At 36.0% G+C, this 13,740-nt stretch overlaps 1 protein-coding gene across 4 annotated transcripts in view; it reads left to right on the top strand.

Moving 5' to 3' along the window:
- Positions 1-13,740, top strand: part of FBXO38 (F-box protein 38) — a 119,206-nt gene that overhangs the window by 1,185 nt on the left and 104,281 nt on the right. The window lies entirely within an intron of this gene.

The raw sequence follows: 13,740 nt of genomic DNA, 5'->3' as shown, positions 1-13,740 counted from the left end.
AAGGTAGGATATCCTCATTTCATTTAAATTGTAAAATTGAACGTGGGTGTGTTTCAGGGTGTGGGAGTGTGTTTTATAGGTTGTATAGAATGATTTTAGTGGAATTGATTTTGAGCTGATTGACATTGTAATATACTGGACAAAGAGACAAATTAAATAACCAATAGACAAGATGATTTGATTGAGCCTTTTTAAAAGAGAATTTACTGAAGAGATCAGGGAGCTAAATGGAGAATTATAAGTCCAACCCTTTATTAATCTTAATAATAACCTCCCTGACAAATGGTTGCTCATCTGCCCTCTGCTTGAAACTCTCCAGAGGTGGTGAATCCTCACCTCTCCAAGATAATTCATAACACTTCTGTGTTATTCTAATTGTTAGGAGGGTCTCATATTAAGCTCTAAGCTGCCATCATGTGATTTCTACTCGCTGGTTTTACTCTTTTGTATGCAGGCAGTATTTTTCTAATCCCTTTTTCAGTTGAAAGATATAGTAATAGGCTTTGTCCATTGATATGGGAAGAGACAAAGAGTTAAGTATCAGGCACCTGAAATTTCCAAGTTCACTACTTGAACTGTATGTTTGGTTGCTTCTAAATTTTGAAATATTTGTGCTGGTATAAGGTAATCAAACCTGAGGAATTGTCGTCATGTGAAAGAGGGAGTATTGAATTGAGGAAGTTGAGAATGGAAGATATTAAGGTAAGAATATGCCTCTGTCTGATCTGGGAAATCTTAGAAATCTCAGGATGCAGAAAACATTAAGGAAGGAGGAAGTGTTCTTACCACAGAAGTTGAGGGTTGAACTGGTAGAGTGAAAAAGGTAGAGGATCTAGGCTTGAATTCCTAGCTCTGATACTTTAAGCATGGCTAAGTCACTTGTCTTCTCTGGGCCTCATTTGTCCATTGTAAAATAAGGAGGTTATACTAGTTAATCTTTTGGCACTAAATCCTATTACCTTATAAGCTCTTTGCAGAATGAAAGAGAATTAGGAGAAATGCCAGGCAGAACAACCTAACGTAGTTGTGAATAAAGTGCTTTGTAAGCCATGAAGAGCTATATGAATATGAGCATTTATTATTAATTTTAAATTTTACAAGACAGGAGAATGTGAGTAGGTGAGAGATAATCTGAACTGTGGTAGGGGAGATAGATAATCTGGACATTTAATCATTAAACAATATAGTTAGTATGGGCTTTGGAACAATAGAATAAAAAAAATTTGAAATAGCAGGGAATGATTTGTTTTTCCAAGCTCAATAGAATACGAGAACTCCAGTTTTCAAAGGAAGCAAGAATAAAAATTATGTTTTAGAAGAGTCTTGTTTCATGTTTTATGATTAAGTGGGAAGCAAGACAGGTTACCATTAGAAGAGACCTAAAATGTGGTTATTACATCATCCCAGAAGTAGTACTGCTAAGCCGAATTTTCTTGAACAGCAAATTTTCCCCTTTTTGAAAACTGAAACTCTATTTGTCCATCTCCACAACTTGTCTATGGGGTACCTCTTCATTCAATCATAATTTCTTTCAGTACTTAAGGGCTAGAATTTATCTAGGCCTAATGACTTGAACATATTGAAGAATGCTAGATGCTAACTTAGCATCTCTTTCTAAAGGGCTTAAAAGACTGGAAGGAAGATTTAGAGGTCATGCCGAGGGTGAAGAGAAAGGTTTAAGAGTATGGTGGTATGGGTAAATTGGAAGAATGGGAGATTCTGATTAGAGAGCAGACTAACGTGTTCAGGGAGAAGTTGTACGGATGAACAGCAATAGTCAGGATATTAGCATTTATATGTATGAATGTTGATAGCTTCAAGAGTGATGGAGGTCTTCAGGAAGAGACTCATGGAGGAGATTTGTGTTTAGTTATAGGTTAAACTATCTGACCTGCTTTCTCTTTCAATTCTGATTTTGTAATGGCAGAGTTTGGTAGAGATGAGTATAATTGAGTCCTTAAGGAAGTTGAAAAAGGGTAGCTTTTGAGGGTTTTCAGTGACAAGTATCTGAACAAATTATAATTCTGGTTTTGTTCTCAATATAGTCTTTCTTTGAATGTGGGTCATGTCCCTGAAATGATGTGTTTTTGCAAGGAAAAACACATACACACCCTGAAAAAAATATATAATTAGGTTTGATAGGAGTCAGAAAATATGGGCTGGATTTGGACTGATAGGGTTTGTGCTTCTGATAGTAGCTTGAAGAGTACAACATGTGGGCAATGCGTGGTCAGATTGCTTGGTATTGATGAGTCTCTTTTGGTGAAGCCCTCTTTCCACTTTGATTTATAGAAGTCTAATTATACCATGTGGAAGCTAGAAGGAATATTAGATATGATCTGGTTCAATTTCTATTTTAACAGGAGGAAACAGACCTGGATAAGGCAGTTAACTTTCTTCTTTTCCTCACATCATAGTAGTAAAGTCACAGGGTCAAAATTTGAATCCAGATTTTCTGAATTCATGTTGTTCCCTTTCTGCTGCACTTGGCTTGTGCTATGATTGTATGTGTTCATCCTTCGTTGCCAAAGAAGACCATGCCATCAGAGCAATATTGGCATGACTTGTACTTGACTTTGTTTTGAGTGAGGGAGGGCTGTGCAGGTCACCAGCCTCACTTCTCCTCCAGATTCATCTGGATCCAGTGACCAGATATTCACCAGGATGACTAGATATGACCTAGGATGAGGCAATTGGGGTGAAGTGACTTACCCAAGGTCACACAGCTACTGAGTGTCAAGTGTCTGAGGTGAGATTTGAACTCAGGTCCTCTTGACTCCTGCACTGGTGCTCTATCCACTACACCACCTAGCTGCCCATGTGCTGTGGTTACATAGAGAGGAAAACCTAAGACATAAGAAGGCAATGGATGTTTTTTATGTTCAGAGCAGTAGCTGGAGGGCAGACAGTTTTATATATAGTCAAATGGAGGTTGTGGGAAAATGGCCATTAAAATGGCTCAGTCAAGATAAAGGATATGAATTAGGGTTAGTAGTCAAAATTGAAAGAGGTGAGTGTCCAAATGACTTGTTGCAAGATCATACAATCTTTGTTTCAAAGAATAAAAGTTAACTTAATAAGCAAAAATAAGGCTAGCAATCTCCCACTTGTCTGGGATCAGGCTAAATACCAGAGATGAAGTAGAAAAGGGTCCACAGACATACAAAGCAAGCATTGGATCCCAGCACTTTGCTCTGAGGTGACCACCTTAAGTCCTTCCTCATTAATACTATTGTAGGCATATTTCTCAAGCTCAGTTATCTACTTTCATAGGCTATAGTAGATTAGAAGCAGAAAATGGGATAAAGGATAATTGTAAGGGACAAGGGGAAGAATGAAGAGTGTTGCTATATGTAAGTGTGCTGCCAGCATTGATTAATTCCTACAGACAACAAATGGAGGTTGCTGGCAGACCATAACAAATAGGTACACACACTCAGGACACAACAGTATGGGGCTATTTATTTCAGGGACAGAGATACCTAAAAGGCTCTTGAGGGAGATCTTTAATATATTGTAACATGGTAGACACTGTATATTGTCTGTTGGAAAGGATCTCTTAGGTAATCTAGTTCCACATGTGTCTGAACTCAAAGTCCCTTTTACAGTATCCCTGAGAGGTAGCCATCCATCTACTTCTATTCTACTTCAAGATATCTCATGGGGAAACCATTGCTTTCTGAGGTGGCACATTCCACTTTTGGTTAGGTATATGTGGTGAAATGTTTTTCCTCATATCAAACTAAAATTTGCATCCCCCAACTTGTACCCATTGCTTCTAATTATGCTTCCTGAGGCCAAACAGAACATATCTAATCTCCTTCCATAGCACAGCTACTTATCTCCCCTTTAAGACTCCCTAGTTCATTCAGCTGATCTCATGTAGCACAGTTTCCTGTTGCTGTAGCATCCTTGGTCCCTTCCTCCGGATGCACATTAGTTTCTCAACATTACTCTTGAAATGTAGTACCCAGAATTGTGCAGATGACTACAGAAAGGGTCTGAACATCCCAGGCTATATTAGGACTAATACCTCGCATCACCTCCTTCTGGACCCTTGTTTAATGGATCTGGTATCAGTCACATCAGTGTGGGTTTTCCCTGCACTACATCAGGGTGATTACTTACTCCCTGCACCAGAGCAGATCTGGTCTTCCTTAGCCTGGTTTGTTATTCTTTATGTCTTTTTATGAAGACTCTTCTATTTTTGTGGATTCCAAAGCAGCATTCAGGCTATCCATCTTTTTCTCTTTAAATGACTAGCTCCTCTTTTTTTCCTGTTGCACCTGTCCTTGATGTCATCTGTAGCACTTATTATCTGCAAGTCCTTGGTAATGTCACTTCCTTACACACACCTTTGGTCTTTCAGACAAGTAGCAGGGTCAGGATGCTAGAAGGCTGTATTGGAGGTCTGGACCTGGGCTGGAATCTGCAAGTAGTTGTGTAATCCTTGGTATGTTACTTCTCTGATCCTGTTTCTTAATCTATACAATTGGGATAATAGCTGTGGTCTCTACCTTGTAGTTTTTGTGAGGCTTAAGTATGATAATACATTTTAAACATTATAAACATCAGTTGTTTCCATTGCCCTTTGAATCACCTGTAATTTAGATTTTTCTCAAATGGAGAAATTTAGGATTATTGAAAATGCTGTACAGTTTTTCCAAATCCATTCTAGACTGCCCTCTTCCTATTCCAGTCTGTTCATCTCTTATGCCTTTCAAGATATAGTTGGACTAACTGAGGAGGATGCCTAGCCCTCTGGATGTCATAATCTGGGGCAATATGCATTCTTGATATACTTAATTTTTCCAGTGTGTATTAACTGGGTCTTTTGAGTGATTATACCACTGAAGAAGCTCTTAAGTATTTCAGTGCTTTTTGTAGTCTGTACAGTGTTATCTATAGCCAGAAACCTAGAGAATCTCACTTCAATTTCGATTTTGTTTAGGGTATCCTCTATGACACTAATGAACACTATTTCCTTGTTAACAATCAGAAATCATACAAGTTATCTTTCTGGTCAACTTTATTGAATAATCTTGTTAATTTTGATACATTCAGTTCTGCTATAACAACATAAATGCCTCAATATCATTATACTATGCAAAATCTTGCAATAAATAACACAGGGCTTATGGAAAATTGGGTTTAGGGAAACAACACTCAAAAACTTCATTAGCGACATACTAGGAAAAAGATAGGAACTCAATAAGAATGGTAGTACAGTTTTATGCATATGTAATGGGTAAGAATATAAATACTACAGTAAATAATGATGGTGTCTTTTGCTGTTGCTTGGCTGGCACCCATCTCTACTAAACTGAGAGGGCTGCCTAAACTCTCCTTTACCTACAACTCCTGTTGTAACAAAAGCTATGATGTAAATATGGCATTTTATGATGAAAAATAAGTTTGCTTTTGAAAGTGGATTTTGGCAGGATTGCAGTTTGTGAGTTATTGTGAACTGATAATTTTTTGTGTTCTTATTTTAATTCTAAGATGAAGTCTTACATAAGTAAACTCAAAATTTAAGTTTTCAAATTGTTTCCTAATGTATCAATTGGATTGGAACAAATTTGCATTTTCAAAAGAGTCATTATAGCATAACTGACTATATTCAAGGGTGAAAGTTTGTTAGAAAAGAAATTTTAAGGCCGCATTTTGTTATATGTGTATGAGTATACATATATAAACATACATATGTTGTAATCGTGAACCATTTTCTGTAGACAGTTGTGGAACTAAAGATGTGGTCTTTTGTAAAAGTTGTCTGTGAATCCTTATTGTACCTCTATAATATTTTCATCAAGCGTATCTTTGATAAAGTGAGCAAATGAATTACAGCTCTCATATATCTTCTCAGATAAACGCCCATATCCCGTCTTGCTTATTCTTTTGGAAAATTTTCTTTCAGACATCTCAAAAATTAATCTCTGTCTTCCTTTCAGTTGTATAACAGCATAGATTTCTTCTCTCTTGGTTGTTTTTTTTGTGTGTGTGTGCGTGCTCTAGCTGTTGTCCCGCTTTGCATCGTCTGAAGTAACATTTCTTCTTTGTCTTGTAAAACATTGAGTATTAATGTAATAGAGTACAGATTTGATGGTTGCACTGTCACTGATAAGAATAGGTCAAATTTTTTGCACATCATGTCTTGTCCTTCTGGTTTCATTTATAAATTCTATAAGGATGGTCTAGTTGAACTAGGTATCCCTAAATTTTTTATATGATTTGCTCTACTATTTGCTGAATTTTTTTTCTTTGAGATAAACCTACATTGTGCCAGTGTCAACATTGCTTAAGATCACGTTACATTTTTGGCCTCTACAGTGACCTTTCAGATCTAAAACATACAGATCTTTTTCGTGTAAACTGTTACCTCATTATAACACCCATATAACCTCACTATAATAGCTCACTATAACACTATTAACACCCTCACTATAAAACACCTTACTAATATACCTTGTTATGCAGTTTTTTTTCAACTCACAAAATACTTTTCCCTGTTAAATCTTAATAGAATTAGCCATTAAATCAGCTTTTCCCCACAAAATCACTGAGAAAAGACTTAATATTCTTTCTTGTTTATAATATGGGGAAATGTGAACTAAATAGTAGCATAGTTTAAGTGGATTTGAAACTGTTTGCTCTCTGGACCCTAAAAGCAATCCTTAATGACTCCATGTCACTCACCTTGGAAGAATGTCTCTAGTACAGTGGGTAAAAAGGCATAAATGACAAACAAGCACATCAGGTTTTGTAATGGCGCCATTGCAGATATATAGAATGGAAGAACTTAGATCCACATACAACCATGGCAGACTGGATAACTGAACCACATTTAATAAAGCGAAATTCAGTATAAATAAAGGTAATTTCTTCTACTAGGAATTTAAAAATCAGTTTTACAAGTACTAGATGGAGGAGCCTCATATGTAGCAAGTTATTTGAATGATATCTTAGCAGGGACTAGATTTAGTGTTGTGGTCCAGTATTCTGAAAGTATATCCAGTACTACGGAGTTAATCAGGCTAATTGCAAACTATCCTATTCAAACCTCATTTGTAGTACTCTGTTCAGTTCTGATTTCCTTCTTTTAAGTATGACATTGAAAGGTTTGAAAATACCCAGAGGAAGACAGTCAAGATGGCACATGACCTTAGAATCGGTAGGGGCCTTGAAAGTCATTTAGTTCAACTTCCTTATTTTATAGATGAAGAAATTGATGCCCAGAGAGATTAAGTGACTAAGCCAGAGTCATATATAAGTAGTAAGTAGAATGACTGAGATTCAAGCCCAAGTCCCAGATTGCAGGGCCAATACTTTATACTATACCAATGCATGATGTGAGCATCAACTGTTTGACACGATTAAAATAGGTCAGAAGAGTGGAAAAACAAAAAACTTATCTGTCATTGCTTATATGCATAGGCATTAGGATTACTTTGTGTAAATGAGTTCATTTTGGATTCCTGTCATAATTTTAATATCAGACTATAAAAGTTACAATATCACAAATTCTCATGCTCAGATATGTATAATTTAAACATGAATCTCCCTTTTCTCTCTGGAAGTGGAGAGACCAGTAGCCTCTTGAGATAGTTTGGGATGAGGTAGTAGTTGTGGGAGTTGTAAGGTAGAATAGGTATAAGGGTCAAACTCAAATTTGGGATTTGTGGTCAGGCAGCTGAACTGCGCATAAGAATCTCTACAGGCACATATTGACTTAGAAATATTAACATTATCATAGTTTTGTTGTATTTCAGTTTATTTTGTTAAATCATATTTTAGTCTTGGGAGTATTTCAGGCTGCATGTTTGACATACCTGGTATAAGAGATGTTGGATGAATGTGAAGAGCTAGTGGAGGAGGGGATTATGAGTTTTGTTTTAGTTATGTTGCAGTTGAAGTACTGATGAGACATTTGTTAAGATTTATCATGTAATATTCACTTGGAAGTGGGAATTTGGCACTCAGAAAAGATATCAGGGCTGGAGATACAGAGTTGAAGAGACATAGTTATGAAGAGAATAGATGAAACTGTGGGAGTGGTCTTAAAATGAAAGAATTTTAGAGTCAGATGGGACTTGAAAGATCATTTAACTCTTGTGTGCCAACCTGAGGCATGAATTCCATGTATACTTACCAGATGGTCTGACAAGTGGCCATCTAGCCTATACTTCCTTATATTGCTCACTTCTGTATTTTGTAATGCCTAAGCTTATTTTGGACTCCTTCCAAGAAGGCTTGGTCACTGAAGGTTTTACAAAACAGAAAAGTATTCTCCACACATTGTAAGCAGTTGATAAATATTTGTTTAATTTAGTTGCTTTTGAGGGTAAAAGTATCAACTAGTGACATGTCCATTTTTTGTCATTTTAAGCTTATTTGTTTTAGAAAATCCTGGTTCATTAGTCTGCATATTTTGACGGGGTTTCATTGTGAATTATTTTAGTTTGAATTTACTGTAGCATTAATTCTTTGTCATCATATATAAGCTGTCAAAGTGTTAAACCTTGTGGCTGTAATTTTAGATGTATGGATTGAAGTTACGTTCTAGATGCCCCTTAAAATATTATTGGAAGCATTTGACTAGTGAAAGAGCACTGAATTTAGTTGACCCTGTCTCAGAAGTGCCTTTTCCTCTAAAATTCTATGATTCTTGAGTTGTTCCATTCATTTGGTGATTTATTGCCAACTTCAAATTCTTCCAGCAAGTGGTGGGCTTTAGAAAAACTGAATTCACGTATGATTCACTAAGCTTCATTTTAGACATTATTTTTGATCATCCATTTCCTCATACCTTCTGTAGAAGGTATTAATAAGTAACATTTAAATCCAAAATAATCCTTGGATACTTTTTTTTTAAGTTCTTCATTATGGTTCTTTTATCTCAAGAGTTCCAAGATTGAAATATTCTTGGTAGGTTGTCCGTCTGTCTGTGTAATCTCTTTTTGTTGTCATAAACATCCTCAGTGATGTCTTTTTATGCTGTTTCTTGATTAGATGATATCTTTATGTTATGCTACAATATCCTTATAGTCACCGTGACTTGTTAAAATACCCATTGGGTAACTTGCAGTTGATTCCTCTGGGATGTGATATCCCATAGTGATGGGTCAATACCATTTGGAACTGGAAGATACTTTAAGCATTTAGTTCAGTCATCTCATTTTACAGATGAGGAACTTGAGGTCATCTAGTGCAATTAAGTTGTGTCACTGAGGGTAAATTGCCTTTAAAGAGAGAGGCTTTTGTAGCAGCATCAGTCGTCTTGAAAGTATTGGAAGCACCAGACAGTTGTCCAAAGGATAGCTCATAGTACATGCCTACATATGTAATATATACATATATGTTCATGTTTTTTGAATTTCCTCACTTTGGGTATCTTATGCACCATAGGTCTCCATTGCCTTTTATGTGATGCTCATTTTCAGTTCTTTAGAGAAGATATATGATATCTCACATGATATGATATGTCATAGCTATATCTATAACACACTAGTAGAATATTGGTATTAAGGACAAGTGAACCTTAACTTTTGAGAGACATTTAAAGTTATTAAAGGATTTTTGCAGTTGTTGAAGGCAATACGGCTTACTCTCTTCTTGCTGTTAAGTTCTCAGTTTGTCTCATCTATTTTTACAATGTCTCAGATAAGTATTCAAATAGTGAGTAGGTTACCCATCTGATAACATGCCATAGTCTGTTCAATAGATGAGTTTCATCTACTTGGCCTGAAGTGATACAAAGACACTCTCAAAATCTCACTGAAGAACTTTGGGATCAGTTGTGAGACATGGGAGACAGTGGCACAGCATGGCATGCCCGTTTTAAAGAAGGTACTGTGCTTCATAAGCAAAGCACAATTGTAGTAGCTCAAAAGAAATGAGATGTACAAATTTAGAGACATCTCCACTCCAAATGTTCATACAGACTATTGGTACCCGTTCTGTGGTAGAGCTTTCTGAGCCCATATTAGTCTGATCAACCATAGTCTGTACCTTAACCACAAATTAGCAATGCAATTGTGGTCCTGTTTGAGCATGAAGGACAACAACCAACTATGTGAATAGTTAGGACAACTTTTGTGAGTTGTTACAGATCATTTCCAGTAGATGAGAGTGTTTCAGGGTTTGATGTAGATAGCAGCAAATGTCAGTTGCAAACAGTAGAATCAATAGGACCTAATTGTTAACAAGGAATCCCTTTTCCACATAAACTTTGCTCCCATCACAACAGTATGCGCATCTTTTGGCACTTGGTTTTATGCCTTACCTGATGTCTGTGACCTGAGGCTTGTTGAACCTGATTATCTCTGTTACATCTTTCAAGAAAGTTTGAACGGTAATAAAGGGAGACATTGTTGAAAGTAAGCCTTTAAGACAGTGTTTTTCTTTATTGAATCAGATGCCTTTTCACAATCCACAAACAGTGGATTATGAAATTGCATGATGGTAATAATTTTGGTGTGCAATGCAGTATCACTTCCTTCCTGTTACTTATTAATACCTATGTGTAGATGATTTTCAAAAAATTTTGTATGGATGGAAAACTAGGTGTACAGGTCAGTGGTTATTGATAATCTCTTAATAGCCCTTTTTCTGTTTTTGTAAGGCTGGTGATTTTGCCCATGTCTCTGGTATCTTTTCTTTCTTCCAATGCCGTTTAAGTCAGTTCCTCAAAACCCTCACAATTTTATATTGCCCCCAGCCTTCTCTTGTTGCACTCGATCTAGTATGTATGCTATTCCCATATTTGCTTTCTTTAGTACTGTTTCTGTTTCTTCTGTAAGCATATTTGGGATTGAGATTTTTGAGTCCACATCCAAGTGACTCTACTGTCTTTGTTGGTGAAGAATGTTATGGATATCTTTGCCGTTCTCTTTCACTTCTCATCTTTTTGTTGTACTTCTTCCATTTTCACCTACGTATACCTTTGGGATCACCTTGCTTGGGACTCCTACTGAGCATGATTTAAACTGGTTTTTGCCCTCTGTAGCTTCTTTCATGAGGAAATATTGCTCATAATCTTTTATCATCTTTTTTCATAAGATTTTATGTTAGCTTATATTTTAAACCAGTGTTGTCTTTGGATGCCATCGTCCTTGGCAAGCAAGTCAGGTGTTTGCTGACTAATGTGCTTTTTAGATTTGTTTGACCTCCTTAGTAAGGAAATAGATTAACATATAGTAGTTAAAATTCTTCATAAGATGATTATGTTGGTACTGATGATATTTCTGCTGTGGATTACCTGTTTTATATTATGTGAAATTTGCTTAAATCAATCAGAAGTGAGTTGTGTCACTTATATGCTATATCATTTCCTTATTAGTCTTTCAACTAACTTTTCACCAGTTATGATATTTGCTGCAAGAAGTCAGTGTTCTTATTGTATTTAAATATATCATTCAGGGATAACATATCAGTAATGATACTCTTCCTGTCAAAATATCATCAATTTTATTTTCTGTGTTATTAATTGATACCCATCATATCTAGTGCATACTAAAATTTTTTTGAAAAAACTATTCATGATATAGAAGCATGAAGCTTCTGTTAGTTGTCGAGTCTTCGACCTCTCTAATTCCTTACTGTTGGCCTTGGTTTCTGCTATATTTTTCACCATCCTTGTCTGATTTCACAAGGTGTATGTTGATTTAACTTAGAGAATCTTATATAGTTCTTCATAGAATTTCCTCTGCATTTGATATTGGTACATAAACTGCAGTTATTTCATGAAGGTCTTTTTGCAGATACATCTCATGAGCGATTCAGTCTGAGATGACCAGAAATCCCATGAAGTGATTCTTGTTGCTTTGAGAAACTTAAAAATAAATCAACTCTACCAGCTCTTTTCTTAGCTTCTCCAAGGACAATCTATGAGGCATCCTTCTACTTAGCTATATCTTGCTTCTTTATTCTGGTGTCACTTGTAGATAGAATATTAAAAACTAAAATGATTTGCCTCTTGCCACTGCTGAGTATGTTTACCTGTTGATCATTGGAGAAAGAGTTTGTATTCATGATGTTGAAAGCCGGATTAAAATTTTGATGTTTAAAAACTGATTCTTAGCACACTCTACCCTCTTTTCCATCACTTTGTGAGTGTTGGCTGCCAAAACAGAAGGGAGCTACATACAACTAAGGACTAGTTTTTTTTTTCTTTTTCTTTTTCATAGTTTCACAGGTTGCCAAGTGATCAGCTTACTGGTGATGAGCTTCTCTCCATACTTGGGTAGGCTGCTCCTCAGAAAGAGTCTCACTGTGTCAGTGGAACTATACTTTTTTTTTAATCCTCATTTTATAAATGAGGAAAGTAAGACTCACAGTAATTCAAAGTAACTTGTTTAGTGTCACATAGCTTGTCATTGTCAGAATTGTGTTTCCTGCCTTCCAAGGCAGTATTTTTTCTACTTTGTATCATCATTTATAATTTCACTTTGGTGAAATGAGGTGAATGATACACAGAAGGCAGAGGAGAGAGCAAGAATAAATCACCAATTCCATCATAATCTGCTGGTTTTTAAGTAGAGAGTAGTAATTCATAATGTATAGTATAGATGTGGTTTCAGTGTGCTTTACTAGTGGATAAAAACTTGCTTTGTTGTATTTATATCTTAGAATTTACCAGTTGTGTTTAGAGTAGACAGAATTAATTATAGCTATATCATAGCTCTGAAAATCATTACAAAATGGATATTTTTTTTAAAAGGCTATCAAGGTTAAGTGATTTGCCCAGGGTCACACAGCTAGTAAGTGTCTGAGGCTAGATTCAAACTCAAATCCTACTGACTCCAGGGCTCTTTCCATCGCACCACCTAGCTGCCCCAAAAATGGATCTTAGAAGCATAGAGTATGAGAACTGGAAGGACTTTATGGACCATTTGGTTCAACCTCCCTTGTTTTATAGATAAGAAAACATGAAGCTTAAAGAAAGTAAATGGCTTCAAAGGGCTACAAAAATGTGCATATACCCTTTGACCCAGCAATATCACTTCTGGAACTCTGTCCCAAAGAGATCATAGAAATGGGAAAGGATCCCACATGTACAAAAATATTTATAGCAGCTCCTCTTGTGGTGACCAAAAACTGGAAATCAAGGGGATGCCCATCAATTAGGGAATGGCTGAACAAGTTGTGGTATGTGAATGTAATGGAATACTATTGTGACTTGAGAAATGATGAACAGGAAGACTTCAGAGAAACCTGGAAAGACTTATATGAACTGATGCTGAGTGAGAGAAGCAGAACCAGGAGAACTTTGTACACAGCAACAACCACAGTGTGCGAGGATTTTTCTGGTAGATTTAGTACTTCATTGACATGCATGGACTTAAAAAATTTCCAAAGGACTCTTGAAGCAAAATGCCTTCTACATCCAGAGGAAGAACTATGAAATTGGATCACAGGATAGAAACAGACCATTTTCTTTTGTATAATGTTTTGTTTTGTTTTGTTTTGTGTTTTCTCTCATTCATTTTAATTCTTCTGTGGAACATGTATTTAATAGGAATGTACATGTAGAACCTATATAAAATTGTACACCGTCTCGGAGGGAGGGTGAAATGAAGGGGAGGGAGGGGAAAAATTCTAAGATATAAGAAAGTGATTGTCAAACACTGAAAACAAATAAAATAATTTACTTAATAAAAAAAAGAAAAAAATTAAAAAAAATAAAATTAGCCTTTTACTTCAAAAAAAAAAAAAGTAAATGGCTTGTCCACAAGGAAGCAC

This window comes from Notamacropus eugenii, chromosome 1 (assembly GCF_028372415.1).
Source record: "Notamacropus eugenii isolate mMacEug1 chromosome 1, mMacEug1.pri_v2, whole genome shotgun sequence".
Classification (NCBI taxonomy): Eukaryota; Metazoa; Chordata; class Mammalia; order Diprotodontia; family Macropodidae; genus Notamacropus; species Notamacropus eugenii.
Note: the sequence above shows the minus strand (reverse complement) of the source record. Positions and strands in the feature narration are given on the sequence as shown.